Source organism: Capsicum annuum, chromosome 11, assembly GCF_002878395.1.
Source record: "Capsicum annuum cultivar UCD-10X-F1 chromosome 11, UCD10Xv1.1, whole genome shotgun sequence".
In the NCBI taxonomy this organism is placed as follows: domain Eukaryota; kingdom Viridiplantae; phylum Streptophyta; class Magnoliopsida; order Solanales; family Solanaceae; genus Capsicum; species Capsicum annuum.
The window spans coordinates 121,412,970-121,430,260 of record NC_061121.1 but is presented as its reverse complement, the minus strand read 5'-3'; the positions used below and the strand labels follow the sequence as shown (position 1 = coordinate 121,430,260).

The following is a 17,291-nucleotide window of genomic DNA, read 5'->3' as shown; positions in this document are numbered from 1 at the left end:
TGTGGTTATGGTACCTTTGTAGCTTGATTCATCCACTTGAAGTGCCTTCTCATATGTTGCTTGATCAAGAAATAATTGCATGTTCTGATGATGTATGTCTACATGTTAGTTCCCCTCCTTATTACCTACTATTTCTACTGCATGACTTGTTGAAGCTATTTTATTGCTGCTGCAAATCTGTTTTCCTTCTACTTGGAGTGATTCCCCAGAACTTTATTGATCAACAGGAACTTTCTCTTCCTTATTCCCACCAATCTCTGCATATTCTACAATATCTTTTTGCTTCCTCAGGACTTCTACCTTGCTGTTGTTGTTCTGCTAAAGTCTACAACTATCCCTTATCTCCTTACCTTTGTTCAAATCTGTTGATCCTTATTGCTGATAAATTATTTCAGCATGCTCCTTTATGAATACATTATTGTTCTGTGGAACCTGTGGATCTTCAACTGTATCCTTACTATCATATTTTGTATTATCATGTTTTTTGCTAATATTATCAATTTTCAGCACTCCTTTCTCTGAAGCATCCCCCTTCTCAGCCATGCATTCATCTCTGGAAGTGTGACTATCACTTTGATGTTGTCCAACATTCCCCTACTTCATATGATTAATACTACTTTCCTCCTCAACTTGTTGAAGAATATCAAAAGAATTCTTGGTATTGACATTATCATTATCCTTACTTCCTTTTGACCTTTCTTCTTTATTCACCTCTTCTGCAGAATTTAAAAACTTATTTGTTCCTTTCTAAATCTTGAATCTTCTGTTTGTAGGGTTCCATTTTGCAAGAATCACTCTTCCATTGACATATCTCCTTTGAACTGGTGTGTCTTTATTTCCATGATCTTTTTTTCATGACTTACTCCCCCTGCATCATATTCATGTTCTTTATTCTTCAATTCAGGATGTAAGCTTCGACATTCAACCTCGTCATGTCCTTATAGCTCATAGGTAAAACAATATTTAGGAAGCATATCATACTGAATTTTGATTTTTTGGATCCTAGCCTCCTTAGTATTACGGTTAATCACTTCAATTTCTACATTATCAGGTAATTTGGCTACCAAGTCTACTTGCACTTTCACCCTGGCGTCTTATTTATTGTAGCCATATCCAGCTGGCTAGGTTTCCCTACTGCTGCTGGTAATGAAAACAAAGATTCCTTCACAAAGAAGGTATGAAAAAGATCGGGGAAAGAGATCCATGTAATCGCCTGCGTAGTCTCCACCTTTGGATCAAAATTTTTGACATAAATGAAAGGCCTCATCTGATATGCTAAACCTTTTTTTGTTGTGATGTAATATACAGTTTTTGACGTCATATTAATAAAATCTTCCTTGAGATCAAAGCACATTAATATGTCTGTTACACAGTAAATCAATTTTACAGCCTTCTTTTATTTTGCATTGCTTTGGAATTTGCATTCTCAATTCTTCTTTGTCTGGCCAGCCATACGAAAACTTTTCAATGACAGCATGTTGAAGATCTTCAATAACATTCATTTTCTTGACTTCCTCCTCCATCAATATGATCCATATAATGCTTCTTTCCTTGAGTTACATTAGTAGGATGTTTAAGTAAATTAACATATTGAACAGTCAGAACACAAACATCACCATTGCTATTAACTTTCTTCACTACGTTAGCCAAAACAATATCAACGTCTATCCCAACAATATTTTTCCTAGATTGCGGATGATAGAGTTCAGGAAAATCTTTAGGACAAGTATAAGCAGTTATCACCTTTCCCTCCTTTCCCTGGCCAGCCTCTGGTGGCTGACTAGTGGTCGGCATTATAATTCTGGCGAAAATTTTAGGGTTTAGTCCATACCCTTGAAGCAAAACAAAGTTATGTTGATTTTTGTAACCTATTTTGTAGATTATTATTATTAATTCATATTTTATTTGATATTTATTTCATATCTATTAATATATATATATAGAGAGAGATGAAATAAATATGAATATATATATATATGTATGTATGTATATATGTATATATATGTATATATGTATATGTATATGTGTATGTGTATGTATATGTATATGTGTATGTATGAAGGAGGCTAAGAAATATGCTTATGTGGCATATTTCTGAAGCCACCATTCATAATTTTTTTTGTGTGGCCTTTTTGAGCATTTTAACCCTTTTTTTGGTATTATGTGATACCAACGGGGGATTGGCTGGGACGGGGAGCTTGGGCCCTTGAGAATCCGCGTACCGCCACAGGGGAGCATTCCTTGGAGAAACTCCATACTCTTCTTTCGAATCTCGAGTCAAGGGGAGTCAAGTCTGAGTCCTTCTCTCAATTAAAAGGGAAGGTACCCCTGCGAAGGGGTTGGGACGAACACTCTACCACATAGTGGAGTGGATAGCTAGGACTAAAAAAATAGAGATCGTGTACAACAATAATCCTATATTTGATGTCGATTCATCGTGCAAAACTTTCAAAAGTTTGATGGTAGAATTCGAAAAGACAACTGTTGATAAAGCCAAACATTTAAAGAATATTATTTAATACTAATTCTGGAGGTCTGGAGGACATGAATTAGGTTAGAAGGCTAATGCATGTGGGTGGGTCATAGTCTGTTGTTAGGAAAGCTTTGGGGTAGGCGACCTGGTAGTCTTAGGGCTATGTCCATAGATTGGAGCTGCTAGTAGGAGGGTATAGGGGTGGGGTGCCTTTGGTTCGTTAGTGCAGGATATTACTTTGTGGGTGTCGTATTTCTGTTATTCCATCTTATTTTATGCTTTATTATGGATTTGTTTACTATTCTTTGTCTTGACTCGGGGTCTATCAGAAACGTCTCCACTTCTCCGGAGATAGTATGGGACTATGTACATTTTACCCTCCCAGACCCCACTATGTGGGAATACACTGAGTTTGTTGTTGTATTTAATACTAATTCTATGACAACATTCATTGTATACAGTTACAATACTATACTATTAATGAAACATTTTTAGTCACGAAAGAGAATCAGCAAGGCATTGTTTTTTTTCCATGATAGTTGCATCTATATCAGTTGTGATTTTTTGTATGAAAGTTGCTTATCTCATACAGATGATTCTTTTTTTCTTCTTTGACAACTATAGATGATTCATTTTCTTTATACATAATTCATTTTCTGTTTTTGTCAAGGAAATGTTTGTTTATGTAATTAAATTATATCTCAAGACTCAAGTACATATAAAATGAACCCTTTTTCAAGGCATATTTGCAGGATTGGCTTCCACAAAGAGGATACCAAGGAAGCAGTAATGTTCCGAAGGAACTCTATTTTTTGATCACTGGAACATACTCACATACGATCATGTTTTCTGGCTTTCAACGTATCTCACTTTGGTATACTTTTGAAGGTGTTGTCGCTCTTTGTTTATTTCCTTTTATAGAAGAATCTATGTTTGCTCATGTATTAGATTTTTAATTTTTTTCTTAGTTAGTGTAGACATTGAAATTTTATGGACTCTACAAAAAGAGTTTAATTTTGGTTAGAATTCTTTGGGGCTACTTTACCCTAAATCTAGCTTGATGACTACTTTACCTAAACCTTAAATTCCGCCTATTTAAAGGGTAACATATTCTCTGAAACAGGTATCTGGAATATCCCATAAACTGATGGGTATTCGTAAAAAGATTGGGATCTCCAATATCCTACAAAATCATGGGATATTCATAAAGAGATCATCCTATGTTTGAGAAATACGCCACTAACGGTCCTCGAATTACGGAAAAAATTGAGAGAAAAATCAAGGGAGGAACAGATTTGTACCTATATCGTTTATTAATAAAATTGTTGTTTCTTCATATGAAAAATCAAGGGAGGAACAGATTTGTACCCATATCGTTTATTAATAAAATTGTTGTTTCTTCATATTTTTATTTGTGGTTGAAGTTTATTTTTCATAAATTAAATTATGTTGAAAACAAATTGGCACACCCGGTGGGACCAAATCTGCCCTTCATCTCTCTCGTAAATAAAATATGCAAATCTGTAGCCGCGAAATCGTAAAGATCGACGTAGTACTTCAAGACTCGTCTTTGAGTTTCATCAAGTTCACACTCCGACAAGCCTTGAAGCAGGGGGCATTTGTAGACATTGAAATTTTGTGAACTCTACGTAAAGAGTTCAATTTTGGTTAGAATTCTTTGGGCTACTTTATCCTAAATCTAGATTGGTGAATAGTCTACCTAAACCCTAAATTTCGCCTATTTAAAGGATAATATATTCTCTGAAACAGATATATGGAATATCCCATAAACTGATGGGTATTCGTAAAAAGATCGAGATCTCCAATATCCCACAAAATCATGGGATATTCATAAAGAGATCATCCTATGTTCGAGAAATATTCCACTAATGACCCTTGAATTACGGAGAAAATCGAGAGAAGAATCAAGGGAGGAACAGATTTGTACCCACATTGTTTATTAATAAAATTGTTGTTTCTTCATATTTTTAACAGATTTGTACCCACATTGTTTATTAATAAAATTGTTGTTTCTTCATATTTTTATTTGTGGTTGAAGTTTATTTTTCATAAATTAAATTATGTGCAAAACAGTTACTTTTCTAACCAAAATTTTTTTTTGCTCTGTAATTATTTGTTACATGAGATCTGATATTAAGTTAGGTGAGGTGTGTGGCCTCTCCCGAATGAGCGAAGACTTCTTTTTTTCCAGATATTATTGCTTTGTTACTCTGTTTTGATTTGTTTCAATAGGTCCAAAATTCAGTCTTTTAGCGATTGAAATGGTAGTAATTACTTTATGGAAACTTTATTTTATTCAAAATTCACTTATACTAAATATATTGTTGTTATTGTTAGATATAACGTGCAATCTACGGGTAGATATTGAACTTTTTTGTGTTATATTTTCGAAATTAGAAGTATTTGATTGAAAAATCAATTTATTACATTATAGTGTAATTATATTGAACTTGATTGAAATATTTAAAGTGTTTGTAGGAATATATATTATATGAGATTGCATGTGGGGCAATTGTATTTGCAAGAAGGAAAGAAATGTCAAATGAGAGATGTTCCAGGACGGAAATTTATTGTAATTGTACGAAAACAGTAATATTACTAAAGCCAACAAATTACTTACAGTTATATTAAAGTACCCCTTGACAATATTAAATAATTAATTAATACTTAGAAACAAGCATGCACATGTAAAAAAAATTCTATACTATTGATTTTTAATCTTTTCAATTTTTATTATTAGGGTTCTGTAAATTCTTTTCTATTTATTTGAAGAAAAAGGACATAGAAAACTTTACTCTCCTTTGTTTTATTGTCAAGTGCTTTTTGAATTAAGTGAAAATTTATTTTTAGAATCCATTTCTCTATGAAAATCTCACTTTTTTCAGATTTTTTTTTTCATTTTATTTGAAAATTAATATTTGATCATGAAATTCCAAATATAAATTAAAGTTGTATTTGAAATTTGAAAAATATCCAAAATCATTTTAGCGCTTTATAAAATTCTATTTAGAAAAAAAACTATCTTTTTTCATTAGATAACCCTGGTTAAATTATTTCATTTTTTGGTCATATATAATATTTTTTTAAAAAATACAATTAAATTTTAAACATTTATTAATAAAATATGACCAAATACAACTCCAACTTCATCTTTAAAAATTTCAAATAAAGTAATTTTTTCTTAATTATTATGACGAAATACCTATTTACTGTACGGAAAGGTTGATACAAGTCAAATTACCTCCGGACCTTTGGATGAGATACGTACTTGATGACTCCTTAGTTCTTTTAAAAGATACCACATGGAGGAAGATTAGCATTAAGGAGGGTCAAAGGACTTTGGCGAGGTCTAAGGAGTGCAAAACGGGGCTCGAAAGCCCCTTGGAAGGGTCATGTGCCCAAGGCACCTTGGATCCGCTTTTGATCCGCTCTACCATTTCAAGAGTGGGTCAAAACAGCCCCTAGTGGGTCTTTTCTTACATTTGGGTCACTTTTTGGGCCCTAATTATGTAATATGTAGCAAAACTATAAATGCTTGGTAGCTAGGCTTATTTCCTTAGTTTTTTTATGATAATTTTTATATGATGTATTCATGAGACTCCATGGGAATGTTTGAGTGCTTGAAAAGGTATTCGTTGAACCTTGTTTAGAAATGTTGGTTGTAAGGGCGATCTAATCCACTTTACAGTCACCGTAAGAGTTAGGTGCATATTGATAGTTATTGAGAGAGGTTTAAGGATTTGATACATCCTTTGATTGTCCTTTCAGTATCAATTTTGTTTCTATCTTTCTATCCTCGTTTTTCTATCGATCTTTACTTTCTGTTTCTTAGATTTGAGTCCTCCTAGGTCGATTCATATCATTTGATATCAGAGCTGAGCTTAGGATCATTTCTACGATTCTAGTCTTGGGTTTGTTATCTTGAAAATCAACAAAAAAGAAGTGTCAAAAATAAAAAAAAATCCCCCCCAAAAAAGTCACTATTCATGTTTTAGGTCTTAGGTCATATTTGAATTTTTGATTTTTGTGTTTTCTTGTGTTTCTAGTGTTATATTTGCAGTCCCTAACACTATACGAGTCTATAAACTAAATTTGAGTCAAATCGGAGCTTATTTGAGAGTTCCATCCTAGTTGGAAGCTTGGGTTGAAGACGTTTGAAGTGAATTAAAAATCTGAAGATTTTGGTTAATATTTTGGAGAAATTGATGTTTGGAATGAGTTTAGAAGGCTAAAAAGTACCTACATTCAAAATTTCAACTCATTCTAAGCTCCAGAGAAAAAGTTAGAAAGATTGATGTTCTTTGTGTACTTGGTGTGTTCTTGAGAAGATTGTTATATTCATATTGAAATTCATCCAATAAAAGGTGTTTGATCCGAAAATAAGGAAGAAAAAGAGTTAAATGGTGTTTGTGTTTGAGCATCTAAAAATATTTCAAGAATATTCCAAGAGAAAATTGTACAAAGGGCATCAAGAAGGGCAATTTTGGCCAAACACAAAGGGAGGGGTGGGCCATTTGCTCCCCATCTGCGCCCAACCTGCTCCCAGGTTGTGGCCACAGCCCAAACGCACCTCAAGGAAGTAAGGGAGGGCCAAGATGCATCCAAGGTGCCTTGCACCTACATCCCAACTACTGGAGCTGGCTGCCCCAACACAGACCACCAAAACCCATTGCAAATCTCCTCCTTTTGGTGTGAATCAACTCCAACAACTCCAATCCAAGTTTATCAACACTTTCCAACATTAATTAGACTTCTAAAACACATCTCAACACTCTAAAAACTCCATTGCTCAAGGTTTAATTCCGTAGTTTCAATTTCTTGATTCCTAATCCCTTCTTTTGATTCCTAAACTACTCGTCAACTAGTAATTCATCTACTAAGTTGATCGATTAGTTCTTGAGACCGAATTCTTTCATCGTCCTATTTATTTGTGTGCTTTTCTAGTTTTAATTCATTGTAACTTCTTTGTTTCAAGTTCATAAGTATATTTTTATTTTTTTGAGTCGATCAAGCAAGAATCCACTCTAACCACAAAGTAAAGATTGACACCTTATTGTCCATCGGAGTATAAGCAAATTTCAACATTCATCGCTCCAATTATGAGGATCACAAAAGTTAGTTCATACAAGTGTTGGTGAGGATCTTTACTACTAATCTTGTTTGTTCATTTTGTAGGTACAAGGATGTATAAGGGAAACATGTCTTTGATAGCCTCGTATGATTTTGACTACGACATAAGAAACTATGATTGTGTTGAAGAATGTTATGGCTACGAAGAAGATGGGGATTATGGGGGCTATGAATATAGCCTTGATCAAATGTGTGAAAGCGGGAACAAAGGTATGAATGGAGGGTATAGTAGGATTCAATGTCTTATTACTATATCTATCTTCTAAGGAGAATGGGATCCTGAAGTTTACCTTGATTGGGAATGACAATGTGAAAGAGTCTTCACGGATTATGCTATGAGCGAAGCCGAACAAGCTACATATGCCCTTAAGTACAGTAAAGGTCCGACCTTCGAATGGTGCAAGCTTATAAGGAAACCCACTCAAACTTGGGGTTCCTTGAAAGAGTTTTTAAGACAAACATGTGCTGAAGGGTTATACAAAGCTTTACAATAGTGATCCAAGAAGACAACCATGTTCAATATGGGTAGAGATTTATAGAGTTCCGAGATGTGTTATTATACTTGATGATTGGTTTCACGCAAACTACATAACTCCTCTTATGGTTGATTATCTAGGGATACCTCGAGTGTCCAAGCGTTTCCCATACATCTTAGAAGGCTATAGAGTCTCTGAGAGCGTAAAGGTTTCTTTCACTCGAGATAGGTACTTTGAGGAGGTTTGGTGTGACATAATCCCCTTAGAACGTGGATACTTATTCTTGGGTGCCGATTGGTTTGCACAATATAAGATTCCAAATGTGCAAAATTAGCCTCAAATTGCATTAGACCAATGGAGAAACCATCTCTTTCCACCTACCCTTCCCAAATCTCAAGGCAATATAGTTACTTACTCCAAGCGAAAAGAAATTGAGAGACCAAAGATTGAGAGGAGTAAGAAAGTGCAAGGTGGCAACCTAAGAAAGAAAAAAAAAGAGGTTGTAAGGAGTGAAGTAAGGGGGTTGCCACCAACCGGAGATAACATTGTTTGTCCTCCTTTTAAAAAGGACATGTGTGTAGGCACCAACATGGCAAGCGGAAGAGAACAAGTGCTAAAAGAGAAGAATCCCTTTAAAGACTTGATGATAAAAATCTTAATTGAATCCAAAGCTTGTGGAGGACCTTGATCTTGGGTGCATTTATATGCCTAAGCACCATAACTTATCCATATTTTAGCTAAGTTTAGAGAACAAAGTGCCTAGTTTCTTATGCTTTTACTCTACTTCTATGTAATTGAGCTAACCGATGTGATTAGCATGATTTCAGGTATTAATGAGGTAGATGAAGAAGTTTTGGGACTATGGAATACGGATGGCATATGACACAAGAGAGAGTAGCAGTCTGGACCAAATGTGGCACCTAGAAATTATGTCCAAGACTAATTTGTTATTTATAATTAGTTCAGGGACTTAGAAGAAAATTATGAGAGAAGAGATTATTAAAAGACTTAATTGCTGAATTTTTATTCATAATTCATTATTCTGTATTATTTTGAGAGAGAAGAAAGGTAGCTTAGCTTGAGGAGAGAGAGAAACGTTTTTCTCTCTTGTTTTTCAGTATTTGTACACCAAGATCGTCTTCTAGTTTCTGATATGATGAATATATTTATGATGCTTTTCTTTTTATTCATGAGTAGCTAAGTTTATTAGTTAGGGTTATGGAAGCCTTGTAGCATACAATCTATTACTTTGGGTTTTGAATTCATTATGCATTGATTTGCTTACATCATACTCTCTTCGTTTATTTTGAATTCTCGTGGTTGCAAACATAGAGGATGTGCCTTAAAACACAACTTGTTCGAGAGAAAGATTGTTGTTCGGAAAAGAGAGTAGTGACAAGAAAATAGGATTTCCAATCTCTATTTCATATGTTAATGCCTTAGCAGGATTAACTACTTGGAGATTTCAGATTGTTTTTGGTAAACGCTTTTGGTTCGAGAGAACTAAAGTGAATTAGTCCTTGATGGTTGAGAAACACTAGGACTATGTTATTAAATACAATACCTTTCTCTGTAAGCATGATGCATGTATGAATTCGTAAAGCTCATAGTTAGAAAGTATTGAAAACTACAAGGTGGACATAACCCTAGCGTGGTATTTCTCTGAATTTGAATACTACTACACATATTTCATCTTGTTAGACTGAAACCATTAATTTGTGAACTGAATCAAATCCCCTCTATTTATTTTACGGAAACAAATGATTAAAAGTCAACTCATCTGCATACAACTTAATTAGTACCATATTCCCTGTGGGATTCGACCCCAACCTAGTTGGGTTATATATTTGACAACGACCGCTTACTCTCTTGTAAGAGAGGTGTAATATGGGCGTATCAGACCTTCACACCAAGGTAAAGAAAAATGTTCTCAAGAACTTCAAGGTAAAATAGCAAACTCTTACACTCTTGTGCATGAAAATAATAATTGTGTGGCTAGTATCCCATTGAGTATGATAAGTAGCTTACCTACATGTGAGTCTACTGATTCTTTACCTCTTGATGGTTACGTATATATTGTGAGTGTGGATACACTAGTTAATCCTATTGATGATCCAATTGACTTTTTTTGTAAGATCAATTTGTGTCCACTTAGTGTTGAAGCCATTGTGTTAGATGATAGTACATCATCTTGTAAAAATTGTGTTGATCAACTTATGTACAAAATTATTCCATCACTTGAGGATGTGTGATATGCGATTAGAGAACCCCAAGTGAGTGATGAAATTGAGAATGTTGGTCAAGAAAATAAGAGTGACCCTTTGAGCTTGTCTTTTAGTGTAGATCCTAATGCTTGCTTGGCTCATAGGGAAGATCATGTGCTTAAAACATCTTTGACACTTGATAATGGTGTTTTAGAGAATGGACTTGCATGTTCTACATCCTCTCCATGGATAGATCCTTCTCCCTTTAAGAATAATATCTTATTTGAAGATGATGAGCTCACTCCTAGTGAATTACCTAGTGGTGTGGATAGCATTGTTGATATAGCTCATCTTGAGGGCTATATTTTAAATGACAACCTACTATGGTGTGACAGCATTCCCTCTAAAGATAGAAATCTCATTTTGGGAGATAAGAGTACTCTTAAGGAAAAGAAATGTGAAGTCTTGAAAAGGAATAACTAATTGGGTGATGATAACTTTGATTTGCTTGAATCTTTAAGAAACCCAATAAGTGATTGTTCCTTAGAAAATGATTGTGAATGTGATCCTTTATATGACACTCCATCCTTATTTGATATTTATAAAGATGAATTGCTTAGTTCTTATGAAGGCCTAAGTAATAATCCCTTTGATATTGGTGGTGGTATGTGTCCACTTGAGGATTCCTCCATTGAAAGAAAAAACATTAATTGTTTGGAAATTGCTTCCCCTTCTACTTTGTGTGACCTTATTGTTGAGAATACTCATGGTGATGATTCTGAATCTAATAGTGAGTACGTGCATGAGGGCACCTTAGTTGAAGTTGACTTGAGTGATACCTTTCTCTACTCTCCCTTTGCTTTTGATGATATTTATGCTAATGAGGAGAGTATATCTTTTAGTTTAGGTGAAGATAGTGGGGAAAAAGATTGTTGTCTAGACCCATGTCTATGGCCACTCTTTCCATTTAACCTCACTGCGAAACTTGGATATGGTGATTATGGCACACCCAACTTAGTACTTGGTCCACGTGACAAGCAAAGTTTGAATGAAGGTGTTGGTATCCTTCCTTATGATGGAAAGTCTTTCTTGGGTATTCACAATCCACTTGAGGGACAAACATTGTGTAAGGGAATGAACTCTAACCAAGATAAAGGGTTTTTAAAGAAGGGGAGTAGTGAAAAGATCCAAGAGAGATCACCACTATGTGTTTTCATTCTTGACCATGGTTCCACTACTTGTAGGTTAAGAAGAGAGTCTTCTCTTGAAACTACTTTTAATGAATTTCATTTATGTGATATCCTTCTTCAATACTTGAGTGGAATTGATGACCTCCTTCTCCAAGGTGGTATCATTCTTGAGAACCCAAGGGCAAATATGTCATTGTCTCCTTTGGGTGTTGCTTATAAACTTGCATCTTTGCTTGACACACGTGTGCTTAAATTGTGTGAATTCCAACTTGTGGATGCCAAGTTGATTATTTGTTTGTTGAAGAGCCCATGGATGCTAAAGACTTCTTGTCACCTTCATAGGGTTGGATAATTTGAATTATCTTGTGGGGCTTTTGGGAGAATGCTTACCTTTGTTAATAGAGATAAATAACCTATTAAGGGCATGGCCCATTAATGAATTTCTTTTCTTTGGGAAGTTGTTTGAAAGGAAAGAGCCATATGTGCTTAAATACTTTGATTCCATCCTTGTGTGCATTGTGCACTATGTCTTTCGAGCCAAATGGCTTTCTTATAAATAATAGCACCTTGGATGATGCTTTTACAATTGATTTCTTCCTATACTACTCTTTTTTTTATGATGATATCCATATTATTCTTGGATTTGTTTTATGTAGAGGTAGAAAACTTATTGGTTGGTCCATTTGTTTGAATGATAATTCTATATGGCTATTGTGGACTTTAAAACCATTTGAGGCACCACTCTTGATGTGGTCTCTTGAAGAGGTAAAGAAACAATTATGTCTTATGGCTTCTAAGGTGAAGGTAGTTTTATCATTTGAACTATTTGATGCCATTATGACCTTTGTGATTTCCTTATCTCTTGATGAAACCCATAGTCAACCCTTTTGTGCATTTTTCGATAAGTTTCTAATGTTCAAAACAAGGGATCCTTGATTATATCTTGAGTGTGTGCAACCTGGCATGATGCTATGATTATTTGTGCTAATCCTAACCCTCATGTCATGAGGATGTTGTGTTTGTTTGTCCTTCCTTTGGTTTGCAAGGTTTGGATTCGAGGTCGAATCCTATTTAAGAAGGGGAGGATGATACAAGTCAAATTACCTCCGAACCTTTAGATGAGATACATATGATGCTCGAGGTGTTTGATAACTTCTTAGTTCTCTTAAATGATGCCACGTCAAAGGACTTTGGAGGTCTAAGGAGTGCAAAACGGGGCTCGAAAGCCCCTTGGAAGGGTCATGTGCCCAAGGCGCTTTGGATCCGTTTTTGATCCACTCTAGCATTTCAAGAGCGGGTCAAAACAGCCCCTAGTGGGTTTTTTCTTACATTTGAGGTCACTTTTGGGCCCTAATTATGTAATATGTAGCAAAACTATAAATGCTTGGTAGCTAGGCTTATTTTCTTAGTTTTTTATGATAATTTTTACATGATGTATTCATGAGACTCCATGGGAGTTTTGAGTGCTTGGAAAAGCATTTGTTGAACCTTGTTTAGAAACATTGGTTGTAAGGGCGATCTAATCCCCTTTGCGGTTACCGTAAGAGTTAGGTGCCTATTGTTAGTCATTAAGGGAGGTTTTAGTATTTGATACATACTTCGATTGCCCTTTCAGTATTAATTTCGTGTCTATCTTTCTATCCTCATTTTCCTATCTATCTATCTTTACTTTCCACGCCTTAGATTTGAGTCCTCGTGGGTCGATTCGTATCAAAGGTAGAAGAAGTGATGTCTGGTAATTTTATAAATAGGATCAGTTAATATTGATAAACAAGTTATGTCTGAGAATTAGTTCTATGAGTAAAGCTGAATATAAGAAAGAAAAAGTTGAATATAAGAAAGAAGGAATAAATCGAGAATAATACTTCTCTAATTATTCATGTGAGTTTCTTCAGATATCTTCACATGTTAATACCATATCATATAAACTTAATTAAACTCAGACCAAATAATTTTGTAACCTCCATGATAAATAGTAAAAGTTAAACTTTTAATGTATTTTAATCAATTTGTTAAGCTTTACATGAATTTATGCATCTTTATTCTTAATACCTCAATACTAAGAAAATATTATTTCATAAATCTAATGAGATTTATTATTACCGCGCGAAGCACGGGCAATTTCTCTACTTAACTAATAATCTACAAAATAAGTTTTGTTGTAAATTGCTAGTTCTCAAGGTGCCACTTAGCATAAACTCATGATAGACTATTATGTTTTATTATATATAGTGATATGAAATAAATATGGATTAAATAAGAACTAATAATAATAAGAATCTATAAAATAGGGTTTGTTGTAAATTATTAGTTCTTTAAGATCCCACTTGACATAACCTCATGCTAGACTATTCTTCTTTATTATATATATAGATATAAAATAAATATGGAATAAATATCAATTACCTAATAATCTATAATATAGGTTTTGTTGTAAATTGCTAAATCTCAAGATGACACTAGGCATAACCTCATGCTAGACTATTTTCTTTTATTATTAATACTATATATAAGGGAGGATCTCCAACTTTGGTAGTCCTCACATGGTTTTTTTAGTTCATTTTATCCTTAAATGAAGATCAATGTCTTTTGCAAATTCTCAAACATTTTGGTAAATTTGATTAATTATATGAGCTTTTTAAATTCTATAAAAAAGTGATGAGTCATAAAAAAAAAAGTGATAGTGACACCACAAAAGATTTATTTATCCAACCAAATAAAAAAATTAAGAGATATTCAAAATTTTGTAGTGTTCTTTTTATGTGGAAATAATAATAAGAGCGACTCCCTAATTTTTTAATCCTCACAAGAAACTCTATTTTATCTTTTTACCCCTAATTGAGGCTTTAATAACCTAATAAGGTTTCAACAATTGAAGGAACATCTACAAAAATACTTTGTTGAATCAGATTTATAATTATTAATTTAAATGCTATATTTGTTTACACATTAACTTTACTGACATGACCATAAAATAATTTGTAGCATCAAATATTTTTTTATATTTTTTAAATACAGTACTTTTTTAATTAAAAAATGCATTAGCCAATATAAATTTAACTGAGAAAAAAATATGAAGTTAATTCAACATAAGACAAAACTCAATTAGATCGTTAAAGACTTTAATTCAAAAAAATTCAGTAAAATGAAAAGGAGAATAGTTTAATGCATGCATTTGTTTGAATTTTTTTTTTTTTAACTTACAAAAATTTTTACTCCTTCTATTTCAATTTATTTTTCTGATTTTAACTTAGCACAAAATTTTAAAAGTAACAAGTATTTTTGAATTTTGTGATTTTAAACTAAAAATATGTAGAAATGATCAAAATATCTTTTAATCTTATAGTCTTAAACATTTTCCAAGAAAGAAAAGAGACATTCTTTGTGAAACGAAAAGAACTAAAAAAATTAGGACAAAAAATTGAAATGAACATGTAATTTAATGTTCTGGAAATATTGAGAAATTGTTGAACTATTTTTAAATAATATAATATACAATAATTAAAAAAAACTGAGTAACAAAAAAAAGAAGAAAAATCTTTATAAATTAGTTTGGGCCCAGGATTAGCATGGGCCAAATGAGACTAGTATTTATAGATAGATAGCAATAAAATCATAATATTTATTTTTTTGTAATATTATTATTTACACATTTAAATTAATTTTTTACATATTTTAAGAGATGACATATTTTTCATAATATTTTTAATTTTGAAATGACTTTTTGGTCAAACTTAGTCATTTTTTACCGCAATATGAAAATAAGAATTAACTAATAATCTATAATTTTTTTGGGTTGTAAAAGGCTAGTTCGATGCCACTTGACATAACCTCATGCTAGATTATTCTTCATTATTTTATATATATAGATATGAAATAAATATAGAATAAATAAGAATTAATTAAAAATCTACAAAATTTATTTTTGTTGTAGGAGGCTAGTTCTTAAGATGCCACTTGGCATAACCTCATGCTGGAATATTCTCCTTTATTATATATATAAATATGAAAAAAATATAAATTAATTAATAATTTACAAAATTTATTTTTGTTGTTAAAAGCTAATTCTTAAGATATCACTTCACATAACCTCATGCTAGACTATTCTCCTTTATTATATATATAAATATGAGGATAAATATAGAATAATAAGAATTAATTAATAATCTACATTTTTTTTGTTGTAAGAGACTAGTTCTTAAGATGGCACTTGGCATAACCTCATGCTAAACTATTCTCCTTTATTATATATATAAATATGAAATAAATATGAATTAATTAATAATCTATAAAATTGATTTTTGTTGTAAGGGGCTAGTTCTTAAGATGCCACTTGGCATAACCTCATGCTAAACTATTCTCCTTTATATATATATATATATATATATATATATATATATATGTATGTATGTATATATACGTGTGTGTGTGTATGAAATAAATGTTGAATAAATTAATTAATTAATAATCTACAAAATTTATTTTTGTTGCAAGAGGCTAGTTCTTAAGATGCCATTTGGCATAACCTCATGCTAGACTATTCTCCTTTATTATATATATAAATATGAATTAATTGATAATCAACAAAATTTATTTTTGTTGTAAGAGTGATGAGTGGCCAATTAGCTACTCATCTATATCCAAATTCGTGCACACTATGATGAAATGATTGTGTATATGAGGCTAATTCTTTATTGAAGTGAATTAAATCTCATGTTTTGTGTGTTTGTATGTAATTGGAAGAAAAAGGGTTGAATTAAATTTAAGAAGGGAAGCAAATTGACAAAAGTACTTGCACAACCTAAAAATCAGGGCCACGGATTGACCCTCAAGTACCGCGACCACGTCCTGAGGGATGTGATCGTGATTCGGAGTCAAGCCAAGCCTCGGCGATCGCAAGGTGACCATTGTGATCTCGGGAATCGTGAACACCATAAAAAAAGGTGATCGCAATGGAGCGGGAAAGCTTCAAGGGCAGAAGTGGAAATTTACAGAACTGGTTCCCAAAATCCTAAATGGCCAAAACCCTTTCAGAAGTTAATCATCGTTTATCCATCTATCCAACCATTATCTATCTTTCATTTTTGGGGAACACTATTGTACTACTCTTGAGTGAAGAATATGATAGAGTAATTCCTAAGTGAAGGATTAGCAATTTACAATGAAGATTTATTGAAGTTTAAAGTTTGGATTTGCACTCTCTTTAACTTTCATGGATCGATTTGGTGGAAATTTTTGTATATCTTTACTTTCTATCTTTATGAGTAGCCAATTCTTCCTCTTGTGGTTATTCTTGAATAAGTTGTAATTAGTGCATGAGTGTTGCTTATTTATTCAATTAATTAGTTAATAGGTATGGGCTTTGCTTTTATTATATGGTTGAATTGAGAATTGTGGGTTAAAACTCCAATTTCCTTGGATCCAATATCATACTTGAAAGAGGGATATTCGGTGAGGGATATTTGTAAACAATAATTTCAGTTAGCTTGTGAAATGCCATCATCTTAGAAATAAGGATGTTATTTGAGTTGGCCCATTTGATAGCACTATCTTAGAAATAAGGATGCTAATTGAGGTATTGAATTGGTTGATTTGCTACATCTGTGAGATGTTCGAAAGAACCCACCAATGAAATTTGACTTATTATTGAAAGATTTACGTCAATACCTCTAATCTAGCCTACCCAAACCCTTAGCTAATTTGGATAAATTCTCAATTACCCATGTATAATTTTTCACCTAGAATGACATAACCCCAAGATCTACTCCTAATTGATTACGCTCTAATTATTCTTGGC

At 33.0% G+C, this 17,291-nt stretch overlaps 1 long non-coding RNA gene across 2 annotated transcripts; it reads left to right on the top strand.

Annotated features, from left to right (window-relative positions):
- Nucleotides 1-7: 7 nt before the first annotated feature.
- LOC107847247 lies at nt 8-1,264 on the top strand. 2 transcript variants are annotated; one of them, XR_007046798.1, is made up of 5 exons: nt 8-104; nt 508-658; nt 774-824; nt 905-951; nt 1,052-1,264. It is a non-coding gene; the product is annotated as an uncharacterized LOC107847247 (long non-coding RNA). The 2 variants fall into 2 exon arrangements; XR_007046797.1 differs by having other exon boundaries at nt 8-658.
- The last annotated feature ends 16,027 nt before the right edge of the window (nt 1,265-17,291 follow it).